Raw genomic sequence first — 15,164 nt, 5'->3', positions numbered from 1 at the left:
GTGACTGCCGCCCTTCGGGATTTTTGTCACACTTTTCTCGGACTCTAAAATTGGTGTCCTGGGAACTGAAATCACAGTCTCTAAATCAGTTGACCCTCTTTAATCTGTATTAAGGATGAGTCTAATAATTTATGACAATAGGGGACATCCTCCCATGTTTCTCTAAAACGTAGACTGTCTAAAGCAGTGGTTCTCAACTTTCTTAATGCTGCACCCTTCATGTTGTGGTGACTCCCCCAACCATAAGACTATTTTCATTGCTACTTCATTACTGTAATGTTGCTATGGTTATGAATCATAATGTAAGTATTGTTGGAGACAGGGGTTTTGCAAAAGTGTTCGAGACCCACAGATTGAGAATCTTTGGTCTACGCTGTTTCTTCGCCTACACACACTGGGGACCCTGGCTTTAGAAAATGCCTTTAATCCCAGTGTTTAGGAGCTAGAGGCAGGAGGAGCTCTCTGACTTCATGGCCAGTCTGGTCTACAAAGTAAGTTACTACAGCCAGGGCAACAGAGGAAGACCCCGTTTCCAAACAGAACAAACAGGAGAAGGAAGAGAAGGAAGCCGAAAAAGAGGAGAAGCTCTAACCTCGTCTGCTCCTGCAAAGATTACATGAAACCATGCGTGGCAGTCACCTACAAAAAGATTTACAGCCAACAGCTGAAACTCTGGCTGTTACAGGCTAATTGTATCCCCTAAAACCCATATGCTGAAGCCCTTAATCACCTCACAACTTTGACTATCTTTGGAGAAAAGGCTTTTAAAAGGCATACGAGGCCGTTAGAATGTGCCCTAATCCAATTTGACTGATGTGTTTAAAATAAGAGGGAATTTACACCTAAGTGGGATGGACGGGTACAGAAGGACTACTGAAATGTGACAAGTCCTCTGTTTGCCAACCAGGGACAACGCCTCAACAGGAACTGCTAAACTGTTAACCTTGGACTTCTATGGCTTCTTGAGCTTTGAGGAAATAACAGTTGCTTTGCTTAAGTCATGCAGTTTGTGCTCTCGTGTTTTGGCAGCTCCAGTGAGTGTCACACTGGCACATGGCTGTGACGAACTGGGACCTGCTGTTGTATGACAGTGTTTCTGGCAAGAAGTGAAAAAAAAGTCTGTTCACCTCAGAAAGGAACCGGCAACAGACCAAAGTAAGGATTCCACCAGAGTCCAACTTGATGAGCCCGTTAGTACACAGGATCACTTACAGAAGTTCCCCTCATATTCTTACCAAAACCAATATTTTGTTCTAATTAATGGCCAAATAATACTCTGTGTGTGTGTGTGTGTGTGTGTGTGTGTGTGTACTCATGTATGTATGTATGTATGTATGTATGTATGTATGTATGTATATGTGTTCTCTTTATCTGTTAATCTCTTGATAGACACCTAGGCTAATATCTTGGCTTTTGTGAATAATGTTTCAATCAACATGAATGGGCAGCTTCCTCCCTCCCTCACTCCCTTCCTTCCTTCCTTCTTTCCTCTTTTTGAGACAGAGTCTCTCTACAGCTCTGGCTCTTTGAACTCAGGTAGATCAGGCTGGCCTTGAACTCACAGAACTCCTCCTGCCTCTGCCTCCCAAGTGCTGGGATTAAAGGCGTGCACTACCACGTCCGGCTATAAGATGGCATCTTAATGGACCCTGATTTGATCTCTTGTGATGGCTAAGGATGCATTTTCCCATATCTTCTGCCCATTTAGGATGTTATTTGTTTATCTACTATTGTCTTGTCTATCTACTATTTATGTGTGTATGATGTATGTACGCGAGCACACGCATGGTATGGTGCACGTTGTCAGAAGATAACATCGTGGAATCAGTTCTCTCCTACCTACATATGGCTCCTGGGGATTGAATTACGATTGGCAGTGCTGGGTGGCAAGAACCTTCACCTATGAGCTGTTTTGCTGGCTAGTGTATTGGACATTTGTACTTCTGAAAATTGTTCAATTCATTTGCCTTTTTTGAGTTATGCTTTATAGTTGTATTCATTCATTCTGTGTGTGTGTGTGTGTGTGTGTGTGTGTGTGTGTGTGTGTGTGTGTGTGTGTATACTCATGAAAGAGAATCCCAGTGCAGGACAATTTGTGTTCAATTCTTTTCTTCTACCACTCAGGGGTTGACCTCAGGCCATTGCCAGGTTTAGTAGCATGTGCCTGTGGTGGTTTAATAAGAATGGCTCTGAGGGTTTATATATTTGAATGCTTTGTTCCTAGTTGGTGGACCGTTTAAGGAAAGATTAAGAAGTACAGCCTTGTAGGAGTAGGTGTGGCCTTGTTAGAGGAAGCGCATCACTGGGAATCTAGGGTCAGTGGTGAGCTCAAGAAAAATATTAATTTTCTTGTGTTTATATAGCTTCTTTGCTTATTAAGATCCAGTTTTATTTTATTACAGTCTGATAACATCAAATAAACTATTTTTATTTTTAATTAATTAATTAATCTTGTTGTTGTTGTTGTTAAGACTTGCTTTATAGTCAGGACACATCTATTTTGGAGGATGTTCCTTAGGTTACTGACAAGTTTGTACATTCTGTAGTAACTGCTGGATATGGTACTTAGCAGATGCCTGTCAAGTCCATTTTATCTGGGGTGCAGTTTAACTGAAGCTTCTTTGTTGATATTTTGCATGCATGGTTGACGTGTGATGGAGAGCGATGTACTGAATGTACTTACTGCTGCCTGTCTGCCTTTTAGACCCAGCAGAGTTTTGCTTATGAAACTGGGCAATGCTGAGCGTCATTCTGTCATCTCACTGTATTTTTCCCTTGTTAATACGTAAAGACCTTTGTCACTTCTGAGACACTTGCATTCTACTTCTCAGATAAGAACGGCTTCTCTTGCTTGTTCCCTCCATCCACTTGCTTGGTGCGCACTTCTCTATCCTTTCACTTTTTTGTCCATGCCAATGGCATGTCTCTTAAAAAAACAAACAGTTGAGTCTTGTGTTTTGATGTAGTCATTTGTATCTTTTGATTGGAGAGGTGGAATTTTTTTTTTTTTTTTTTTTTTTTTTAATGAGAGAGACTTTTCTTACTCTGTGGTTCAGGTTGCCTTGACCTTGTGACAATACTTCTCATTCTCTTGTTTCAGGTTTCCAGGGGCTGGTGTCACTGGAGTCATCCACCCTTCCTAATCTGGTGAGATGATTTACAGTGAGATTTGTTGCTGGCTGGTATTTACAGATTTCTGTAATTTTGTTCATTGTCGTCTTGGTTGGTTTAAACACTATTTTTTTTTCTTGTTCTCTTATTCATTTAGGAGCTCATTGGTTTACTGAGTTGACTATGTTTGGTTTTTCTCTCAGTTCTCTGTTGGTTATCTCTGCTGAACAAACAAGCCAAGGGAGCTGGGTTAAAAGTATAAAAAGGGCAGGTTTCTTGGGTAAAGGAGGCTCCTGGGCAAGTTCAGCAGCCTCTGGGGATGAGGCCAGAACAAGTTGCCCCTCGACTGTGGTGAGCAGAGGTTTTTAAGGATTGCAAGTAAAGGAAGATGATGTGTCTGCCACCTGCTGGGCTTGGAGGGGGGGTGTTAAGGCAGTCCTGAGAAATTCCAGGAATGTGGAGGCTTTCCTTCGAGGGGGCAAGGTTGGAGGAAGAAGTAGGATTTACCAGACCATGTGGGGGAGGGGAGGGCAACCGGTGATGCCAACTGAACGATTGTTTCTCATCATAGTTGCTTTTTTCCTGACTCTTATGCTTTGTGAGGCGTTTCTTCCTTCTCTGTGTGCAGAATTCCTTCCAGTATCCTTTGCAATGCTGGGTCAGTGGTCATGCATTACTGGTTTTGTCATTGTTATGGCTGATCTTGGTTGTCAACTTGGTTACACCTCAGACCAACTAAAACGCAAGCTCTAGCTGGAGAGATGGCTCAGTGGTTAAGAGTGCTTGTGGCTTTTGCAGAGGATCAGAGCCCAGTTTCCCAGCACCTACATCAGGTGGCTTACAACTGCCTGTAACTCCAGTTAAGGGGACCCAATGCCCTCTTCTGGCCTCTGAGGACAACAGGCAAGCATATGTTCCATATACAAATATGCAAGCAAACACTCATATACTTAAAAAAAAAAAAGAATAAAGAAATCCAAAACAAACAAAAAGCCAAACTTCTGGACACTCTTATGTGGGATTTATTATTATTATTATTATTATTATTATTATTATTATTATTATTATTATTATCATTATCATTATTATTATAAGCAGGAAGATCCATGCTAAATCTTGTCAGCCCAAAGAAAAGGATGGAAGGAGGAAATTCGGCTTTTTGCCTGCTTGCCTTCACTCTGCATGCTCAGTTCATCTATCCTTTGCTGATTTAAATGGAAATCTCAAACATTCTATTTTACCAATAAAGACTCGGAAGCCAGATGCTAGAGTGAAAACTTGCTAGCTAAGAAAGGCAGGAAAGCACCCAGCTGACCTTCCTACTCAGCTCAAACCAGTGGGCAAGGCTCCAAAGGCTCACTAGCTAAGCTGACAGCCCAGAAGGAAAAAGCCAAAAACAACAACAACAACAACAACAACAACAACAACAACAACCCAAGGTCAAAGCCTTGCTAACTCAAAAAACCAAAGGCTGAGGACCTGAAGAGCTAAAGAGCTGAAAGCTAAAGAGCTCCCCCTATTTCTCCAGGCTGTCTTAAACACCCCTCAACTTAAAGTCCCTCCTTCTCTTTAATCCCTATCAGCTGGTTTCTTGCTCTGCCTCTTGACCTTGGATTAACTTTATTAAATCCTGTGTTCAGATAAGATAGCTCTTGGATTAAAGGTGTGGCCAAACCACACCATAATCACCTGTTTACAATAAACAGAAAGTTCTTGGATTAAAGGTGTATTAGGGTTCACCAAACAAAAGACTGGCTTTTATAGTTCACAATCTCAGGGATCACAGTGGCATCAAATATCCTGCAACAATCCTGCTGCTGAGACATTTTCCCCCATTGGTGTTAGAAAAACTTCAAGATTCCAATATAGACTGAAAATCAGTTCTCTGGAGATTCTCCAGAATTCCAGCACCAGATTGAAAATGTGGAGACACCCAGTCCCAAGGACTAAACAACTACCAGGGTCATGACCTTTCTGTCATTAGATGCTTATGGTAGTTTGAAAAGAAATGGCCCCCACAGACTCGTGTATTTGAATGCTTGGTTAGCAGGGAGTGGTACTATTTGAAAGGACTAAGAGGTGTGGCCTTGTTGGAGGAAGTATGTCATCAGGTGTGGGCCCAAGCCAGGGCTAGTGGCTCTCTCTTTCTGCTGCCTGAGGATCCAGAGGAAGAACTTTCAACTTCTCCAGCACCATGTCTGCTTGTGTATTGCCGTGCTTCCCACCATAATAATAATAATGGATCAAACGTCTGAAACTGTAAGCCAGCCCCAATTAAATGCTTCCTTTATGAGTTGCTGTGGTCATGGTGTCTCATCACAGCAAAAGAACATTGACTAAGGCAATGGCCATTGTTGTATTACAAAGACCATATTCTGTAAGCTGGTCTGATAAATCCCACTTTAATATATGTTAAAATATACATTAAGTATATATTTCATTACACATACACACAAAAATCTTTCATTTCTGTTCCATTAAAGAATACTGACTAATACAGTCATTGGGGTGTATCAGTTACTCTTTTTAAATAATTTATTATTTATTTATTTATTTATTTATTTATTTACTTTACATCTCAATAACAGCCCCTCCCTCCTCTCCTTCCGGTCCCGCCCTCCAACTTTTTCCCTCTTTTCCCCCCTCCCTTCTCCTCAGAAAAGCAGAGCCCTGCCCGAACCGCCCTTGCACATCAAGTTTGTCAGGACTGAGCACGTCCTCTTCCACGGAAGCTGAAAATGGCAGCCCAGGTAAGGGAAAGTGATTCAAAAGCAGACAACAGAGTCCATGTCAGAAACAGCCCCCACTCTAATTGCTAGGGGATCCTCATGAAGACCAAGCTGCCCGTCAGCTACATATGTGTAGGGGACCTAGGTCCAGTCAGTGCATTTTTTTGGTTGGTGGTTCAGTCTCTGTGAGCCCCCATGGCCCTCATTGAGTTGACTCTATTGGTACTCTTGTGGAGTTTTTGCCCCTTCTGGGTCCCTCTAGCCTTACCCCAACTTTTCCTCAAGACTCCTCGAGCTCTGCCTAATGTTTGGCAGTGAGTCTTTACATCCACTGCTGGACAGAGCCTCTCAGAGGATAGTTATGCTAGTCTCCTCAGCTCCCCAAGACCAGCTCCAGGGATGGGGAGGAGGAGAGAAGAGAGTAGGATCTGCGGTAGGGAGAACTGAGCAGGCGGTGAATGGCTGGTTAAGGGAAGCCAACCATTGGTTGAACAACTAACTAGAGGATCTAGTTGTTGAGGAGAGGTTGAGGAATGGAGGAAAGAGAAATACTCGGAGACTTGGGCATATGCGGTACAAGCTGAAGGTCTTAAAGCCCAGGAGAACTTTTCTATCGATCTCCATCTCTGTCTTGCTTGCTGTCTGTCTGTTCAGTAACTACTGTCCTGCTTGTTCTTTCCCTGCTGTCTGGCTGACTCCTTGCTCCTTGCTTGCTTCCTAGCTTCCTATCTATCTATGTACCTATGCATCTATCTATCTATCTTGCTTGCTGTTACCCATCTTTCTATCTTCTTGCTTGTTTGTTCCTCATCTAGTTCTCTTCCTGCTTTCCCCATCTCTCTCTAGCGCTCTCTCTCTTATGTCTGTTATTTGCTTGCTTTTTTTTTTTGCCATTCCCCATCTATCCATCTCTCTTGCTGTTCCTCACCTCACTCTAGCTTACTCTCTTACGTCTGTTACTTGCTTGCCCTGTCTTTCATCTATCTATCTAACTAACTAACTCCATAGGCCAACCCCAGTACTTTATTTAAGTGAAGTTCAATTTTTCATTATAGATTACATCATGATTTTTTTCTTTCACAATCAATAGGGCCTTTTAAAATAAACAGAGCAAGAAAACAAAGAAATACAAAGAGTTCTGTATAGCCTATGATAAAGTATACGGCAAAAATCAATCAATTTCCAAACAATGCTCAGCATAATCTGCTCGTTACCTTTTAAACAATACACAGGAAAGTTTAATCATAAATATCCCTGGGCTAAAGCCAATGTGTTTACAAGGTGGTCATAGCAACATAGCTTGAGCTAAATGTCCTCTAAGGAAAAAACTTGACCCACTTTCAGTCCCAGACCAACAGGTGTGCTATCTACGCCTAGGTTAACCGCCAAGAGGTCCTCTATTGTAAAGTATCTGTAAGGCATGACATTCCAAGCCCACCTTCTATTGCTCTCAAAGCAGATTCTAAAGAAACTTTTCTATAGGTAACAGTGTCTAGCCAGGTACTGTTAAGTCCAGGTCTTAACTTTCTTACATGCAGTTTCTGCTTGGGTGCTCACAGTCAGAGCAAAAAACTTTATCATTGTCTCAAGCCTTTGGCCAGATGCCCTCTTTCAACATTCTCTATCGGAAAAAGTTTTCCCTGTATGAATTTTCTAAGGGCTGAGAAATAAAGAAAAAAAAAAACCAGTTTAAGGAAAAATAACAGGTTTCTAAACAACATTATACCTGGACCAGGGGGCAGTAGTGATCAGCCAGAGATTTTTAGAACTATGTCAAGCAAAGCCTCAACAACTGCTCTGGATGTCTAGAGATCATGCTGGACAGTCAGAGGTCTCTGGAACTTTGTCAAGCAAAGCCTCCACGACTTATCCTCATGTCTGTGACAGTCTCCTGTCTATAAGAATAGCAGAGAATCATTAATGGTGTCAGGGTTGGCTCTCTCCCATGGGGTGGGTCTCAGGTTGGGCCAGTCACTGTTCGGCCCTTCCCTCAATCTCTGCTCCATCTTTATCCCTGTACCTTGTTAACAGGATAAATTTTGGATTGAAGGTGTTATGGGTGGGTTGGTGTCCTACTCCCTGCACTGGAAGTCCTGCCTGGTATAGGAGGTGGCCACTTCAGTCTCTAATATCCCTTGACGTTAAGAGTCTCAGCTAGAGTCACCCCCATATCTTCCCAGGAGCCTACCCTGTCTCGGGTCTCTAGCGTGTCCTTACTAATACAGTCATGGAGGGCATATTGGTTACTGTTTTTGATTCTGTGAACAATGTCTGACAAAAGCAGCTCCATGGAGAAAGGGTTTATTTTGGCTCACGGCTTGAGGGGATATAGTTAGTCTATCATGTCAGAGAGGACATGGCAGCTGGAGCCGCTGACTACATTGCATCCCCCATCAGGGAGCAGAGACAGGTGAATGGTAGTGCTACTGTTCAAAATTCCCACGATGCCTAAAGGTTTTACGGTCTTCATAACTTGAGGCAAAATGGCACTTCTCCTATTTGAGAAGTCACTACAACTATAATATTCACTATGACAATCCCCCCCTAAGGACTACTGAGCACATGAAATATGATTGTCTGAATTGACACAAGATCTCAGCATAAAACACATAACTTAATGCAAAAGGTAATGTAAATTATTGCATTAATAATACCATTATGTTGATTACTTGTTGAAATAATATTATTTGAGTATAATGAATGATACGTATTGTTGGAATTAATTTTACTTGCCTTTCTTTACTTGTTTAAAAGAAGCTATTAGAGAATTTGAAATTATATATGTATTATATTTCAATTAGACAGTACTACATGGAGCTTTGTTATTAAAACTCAAATTTAATTACACATCATTAACATGAAGTTAATACACAAGAGTTATCTAGGCATATTAGTTAATTTGATAATCTAGTTGGCTTTTTTCCAATCAATTCTCCAAACAGTCACTTGGCCTCATTATGGATCAAAGGTTGATAACTTCGGTGACCTCGTTAAATCCCTTCAGTGTCTAATTAACTGTTGCTCTTAGGATGATGAACTGGGTCCATATTACAGCCCTGCATAGGTCCTTACGTCGTGACCCGTGTGTTTCCTTCCAGTTTCATCTCTATTGCTTCCATGGGTGCATTCGTTGCTTCTTTGTTGCTGTGAGAGAACATCATGACCAAGACATCTTAGAGAAGAAAGGGTTTACTTGGGATTATGCTTTCTGAGGGATGAGAGTCTTCTCAGGCAGGGAGACATGGAAACAAGCAGCAGGCATGATAGCAGGAGCAGGAAGCTGAGGGCTCACATCCTGAGCCACAAGCTTGAAACAGAAGATCAGACTGAGAATGGCCAGAGGCAGCCCCCCCAACACTATTGAATCCAATTAATGTTGCCATATGCATGTGGGTTTAGGGCTAAGCACTGGAGCATGGGCAACTTTACTTATGTGGAGGGTTGACAGGTAGGGACATGAAACCAAGAGGTCTAGCTAGAATAACATGTAGCTATGATGCCACACTCAAAAAAAAAATTTAATCCTTAGTTGGGCAAGATGCTGTACTCCTTTAATCCTATCACCCAGGAGACCGAGTCGGGTGGGTCTCTATGAGCTCCAGGGCAGCCTGAGCTGTACAGTGAGGCCTTGTCTCAAACAAAACACAGCTGAAGAAAGCAAACCAAGAACAACCACAAGGCCAGTCAGTCCTTCTATTTTTCCAGCAATAATTATTAAACCAGAAACTTTTAAGTTTCTACTCATTAGGTTTTTTTTTCACTGTGTTTTTTCCCCCTCATTGTAAGAAGACTTCAAAGAAATACATATTGAGGTTTTTATTTTTACCTCTTTTGTGTCTTTCTGCATTGGATTATGTAGTAAGCTATCTGGGAATACTAAAAATATTTTAGCTGTGGATTTTATTATCACTGATTATTTTTATGTATATGTGTGCACGAACATGAAGGACAGAGGTCAGCACTCTGTGCCTTCCTCTCCGGTTCTCCACCTTATTTTTGAGACAAGGTCCCTAACTGAAACCTCAGCACACTGAGCTAGAATGGCTGGCCACCAAGCCCCAGAGACACCCTTGTCTCTGCTCACCAGGTGCTGGGGTCGCAGGTGCACACACCACACCTGACTTCTCACCAGGTGCTGGGGTCGCAGGTGCACACACCACACCTGACTTCTCACCAGGTGCTGGGGTTGCAGGTGCACACACCACACCTGACTTTTTATTTATACGCTGGGGATCTGAATTCAAGTCCTTGTGCTGCACAGCAAGCATCTTACTGGACCAACTTCATGGCTCTCAACTGTAAATTAGAAAAATGTAATATCTTGGTATCTTTATTACTAAATGGCTAAACGTCTATAAATTGAAAATATTCAAGCAAAGAACTTGAAAATAGCATAATAAAGTTCAAGTAAGGTTTTTCACTTCTTGCTGAGGTAGAACATCACCCTGCATCAAAAGCGCCCATTTTATGAAGCTGGCTTTCCAGTGTTTGCTGCAGGAAGTGAGAATTTTCTTTTGCCTTTGAACTGTAACTTTTTCCTGAACTAGATACTTAATAAAGTAAAGTTATTTTTTTAGTGTGTGGTTACAAAATTTTGTGTATGTGTGTGTGTATGGTTATGTGTAATTCTAAAAATCATACTGTTAGGTACAGCCAAGATGATGATAGCTCAGACTCCCCATCTGTGCGTCTCTATAGAGGGGCTGTTTTCCTACCTTGGCTCTGAACTAGTCCAGCCTGTGAATCCAAAACACACACATTGCATAATATGTACCCAGGCTGAGGTGAAAACAGCTGCATCATACCTACCCACTGCTGATGATCGTTACCCAAGTCATGAGGAGAAGGTGCCACGTTAATGGGGCTGAGCACTATACAGTGAAGATTTAGTCCACATCTTTGAAGCTATAAACATTGCTGTCTGAGTGCTTTAGTTGGGTCAGGTTTTGCTGTGTCTTTAGTATAGGGCTGTCAAGCAGGCAAACAACGTGTATTTGTTCTGTATAGAAGGAACCACAGTTATGTTTCATTTTAGGTTAAGTAGGTTTTGTGAGGACTTCATGTAGGATCTTCTGCATGGAAAAGAACTTAGATTTACTGACTCGGTGCCAGCTCTGCCTGAATAGAAAGCACATTGACAGCTAGTGAGGTGGCTCAGCGGGTAAAATTTCTTGCCACACAGAGTCCTTACTTAGTAGGAGAAAACAGACTTTTGAAAGTGGTCCTGACCACAGAAGCTTCACAGCATGTGTGTGCCCAATGTGACACACACACATCATACATACTTAATCACACTAAAGAGTCATTGAGAAGAAAGCAAAATTGAAAAAAGACATGTTACTTTTCTGTACCTTTCAGGCTGCAGTTTAGTATAACTAGATTGCTCTATTAGTGGAAAGATATGCTTAGAGTGTATGTTGTAAATGTACATATTTTACTTTTCACCAATGGTTGTGAGTTTATGTGTTTAAGTATTTTGGCTTGGATATTCATGCTGTTTCTATGTAAGTGCAAACAAAACACAAGGAATTGTGGGTTAAAAATGTGTGTGTGTGTGTATATATATATATGTGTGTGTGTGTGTGTGTGTGTGTGTGTGTGTGTGTGTGTGTTAGATACAAGTTCAGCAAACTCCAGGTAATATTACCACACAAGAGTGCCACGGATTAATTCCTGAAAACCAAATGAAGACAACAGAAATGCTGAAAGAAAAGTAGTGTGTCACAACAGAGAACAACAACATGGAAAATGGCCAGTTCAGCTGTGTGTGGGGCGCATGCCTTTAATCCCAGCACTCGGAGCCAGAGGCAGGCAGATCTCTGTGAGTTCAAGGACAGCCTGGTCTACAAAGTGAGTCCAGGACAACCAGGACTACAAGAGAAACCTTGTCTTGAAAAACCAAAAAACCAAAAAACAAACAAAAAGAAAAGAACGAAAAATGGCCAGCTCCCAGCTCTTCATCACAGAACTGGAGAATGAAAACATCAGCAAACTCTGAAAAAATTAATAACAGCCACCATGGAAATAGGGCTGGAATGATGGCTCAGCAGTTTAGAGCACATACTGATCTTCCAGAGGACCAGATTTTTTTTTTTCTGCTCAGTATCCACATGCAACTCACAAGTGTTTATAACTCTGGCTTCAGCAGGTCCAGTGCCCTCCCCTGGCCCCCATGGACACCTGCATAGAGGTGGCGTCCACTTTCACAGAGACACACATATGCATAAATAAAAATACGATTTTTAAATGAAAGAAAACCTGAAACAAAAATTTTAATATCTAGGAGGAAATAATTTTTTAAAAAATTACTGTAAAATTACAATAAGTTGTAAGCCTTTGTTATTAGATTTATGAAACACAGATGTATCTTATATGACAGCAATACACAGGAAGGCTGACATGTGTACTGTGAAAGTATGCTAAGTAGAAGTGTGTGATGAAAGTACATGAGGTCAGCTTGCTCTTTTATTTGGAAATAATCAATGTTCACTGAAAGTTGACTGTGAGAATTTAGAGCCTAATACTGTCATCCCTACTAAAACATGGAACCGAGGCCAGTGTTTTTTTTTTTTTTTCCATTACAGATAAAGAAACATCTGCTTCTAATTATTATGGAATTGCTTATATGAGACCAAACCTACTGCTAAGAACAACTATTAACTCTGTACAGATCTAAAAAATAGATGTCTGGCAGACTCAGCGACCATTGTGAATAGCCAGAGTAAAGGATTAGTGAAGAAGGAAGCGACTGAAACGAGCTGGACGAGTTGGACTCCTTCGTCACGTTTTCCCTGGAGGAAACTGCCAAGCAGAAAGCATCCTGGAGCTTTTGGCAGCCGATGAAGAGGAAACAATAAGCCAAGGACGAAACGCGGAGTTGAAGGCTGATGCAGGACCACAGAGGCCTGGGACCCACCCTTGGCTTTCCACTGAGAGCTGAAAAGAACTAAAAACTACAAGGGAAGGCGAGCTGGAGAGAGACTTATCCCTCAGGAGGCCTAATGTCAAAGCTCTCCCAGTCATCGATTAGGGCCAACTGTCCAAAGCAGGTTTCCTTTTTCTGTTGGGGGGAGATTATCTATTATTCACGGGCTCTGCCATGTTTTACAAGTAGTGTCTGATAGTTATCAAGGGACTGTTAAACACGCCAGAGACAAGAGAAAATGACTGAAAACGAAAAGGAAAATGAAACAATGTAGCTAGATCCTTAAGAGACACAGGTCCTCTGGGATAACCAGATAGGACTTTCAAACAGTTGTGATGAGTAGACTGGGTGACGAAAGTGGAAGATTTCCCCAAGGGCTTGGAATCTAAGAAAATGACGTGACTAGAATTAAAAAGTTAAACTGGAGAATTGGCTCAGTGTTTAAGAGCACTGGCTGTTCTTCCAGGGGAGCCAGGTTCAATTCTCAGAACCCACATGGTGCCTCACAATTGTCTGCAAAAGACTAACTGGAATGGTAAAAAAAAAAAATTTTAGCAATAAAAAGGAAGGCAAGAAAGGAAAGGAAAGAGAAACAAGTTATAGATGAAACACAAGCAAAATAATATGAAGAGAGAAGGGGCACATGTGAATATAACAGTGCATTAAATTACTGGTTACTTTAAAGCCCAAATTATCACATATAGTACAAATAAAAACACAGCCATATGTTGCCCACAAAAGACATATCTAAAAGAAAGGATGCAGACAGCTTAAGAAAAAAAACAGGACAAGAGTATAATCACTTGTCCATAATTTTTCCCTGGTAAGGGTAAGACAACTGGATTACTTGTAACAGACAAACTTCATTCAGGCAAATGCTACAGGACAGCAGAGATAAAGGGGACATGGCCTGGCGAAGTGTGTAACAGAAAGGCACAGGCAGGGTTGGGAGTGACTTTGCGTAGCCATCATATGCCCTCCGATCTTTAAATGCAGTAATAGGAATTCATAGCTTGAAACCAAGCATGATAGGAATATTTATGCAATGGTAACAGCAAATGCCAGTCGTTTACCAGCACAAGATCAGATTAGCTGACTGAGACTAATCACACATATAATGCAAAAATGAAAAGAGGCAAATGTCCGAGCAGAGGCGGAGACTTCAGTGCCCTTCCTCCCGTAACTGACTGGACAACTGGACGGCAGCTTTTCAATATGGCGGAGGAAACGAAATGAAGCTTTCAAACACCTAAACCAAGGAGTGCACAGGTCTAGGCTGAAGTTTCTCTGGTCAAGTCTAATATCGTTTCTATGGTTTTTATATCACAGTAAAAATCTGTGATACTTTACAAGGTGCACAGCAGTTTAGAGGGCTCAGTAGTTAAGTGCACTTTCTGGTCTTGCAGAGGACATGGGCGGGCTCAAGTTTCCTCACAATCACCTGTAATCCCAATTCCAGGGGATTCAGTGGCGCTTCTGACCTCTTTGGGCTCCTGCACATGTGTGTACACAGACATACACATGTACAGACATACACTCAGGCACTTACATATACATATAAAACAATTATTGAACACATATAAAAAGGTACACTTACAAAGTGATTATGGGCAGCCTGACTTCATGTTCAGTAGCATCAGATTCCTCCCTGAAGCCTACCATGGTAGAGGCACTTGCACCCTGTGAGTGAATAAGTATTGAGGAGGGGTCGTCTGTTTCTTCCTTCTTGCACAGATTTTTGTTAAGGATTCACTACAACTTTCTTCAGAGGTAACTCAGCCTGAGTCTTTAATGATGACAGAGGCAACAGCAGCAGTGGACACCATACATACACCATACATCAGGCTCTCCTAAGAAGTTTCCTATGTCAGGTGAATCCATTCAGCAACCAGACCGAGAGGAGTGCTTTTGTTATCTCCATTTAATAGTGAAGAAATGGAGATAGCAAACCCAGGGTACTCTAGAACCACGCAGCTGGCCTCCTCAGTGCTCTTAACCATCCTTCTGCACTGAAGGCAGGTCTGTCTGGCACTGAATGTTTCAGCAATGCATTTAAAGCGCAGTGGCACATCTGGTGGTGCACACCTGCAGTCTTAGCAGAATGAGAGTTCAAGCCTTGGCTAAAGAATGAGTTTGAGGTCATCCTGGATCACAGTGAGATCCTGCTTGGAAGCCAAAACAGAGAACAAAACCAAATCAGTCAAATGAACCATAACGCATGTTATTTCTGCACGTACTCTCTCTCTCGCCTCGGTTTCCCTCCCTCTCCCCTCCCTCCCTGCCTCTCTTTATCTTTCTTGACCACTCTACATCTCTATGAATTTCCTAAATGCTACCTAAAAATGCCACTTATTGTTTGTAGTTCTTGAAATAAGTAGTTACGTTCAGAACAGGTGTAG

At 41.8% G+C, this 15,164-nt stretch overlaps 1 long non-coding RNA gene across 2 annotated transcripts; it reads left to right on the top strand.

The window, feature by feature from the left end:
• The first annotated feature begins 80 nt into the window (after positions 1-80).
• LOC311582813 lies at positions 81-14,012 on the top strand. 2 transcript variants are annotated; one of them, XR_014774248.1, is made up of 4 exons: positions 81-1,155; positions 3,101-3,147; positions 5,770-5,861; positions 12,425-14,012. It is a non-coding gene; the product is annotated as an uncharacterized lncRNA (long non-coding RNA). The 2 variants fall into 2 exon arrangements; XR_014774249.1 differs by lacking the exons at positions 81-1,155; positions 3,101-3,147 and adding an exon at positions 5,195-5,370.
• The last annotated feature ends 1,152 nt before the right edge of the window (positions 14,013-15,164 follow it).

Source organism: Acomys minous (assembly GCF_964271855.1).
Source record: "Acomys minous genome assembly, chromosome: 14".
NCBI classification, from domain to species: domain Eukaryota; kingdom Metazoa; phylum Chordata; class Mammalia; order Rodentia; family Muridae; genus Acomys; species Acomys minous.
The sequence above is the reverse complement of the archived record's forward strand: the minus strand, read 5'-3'. Positions and strand labels throughout refer to the sequence as shown.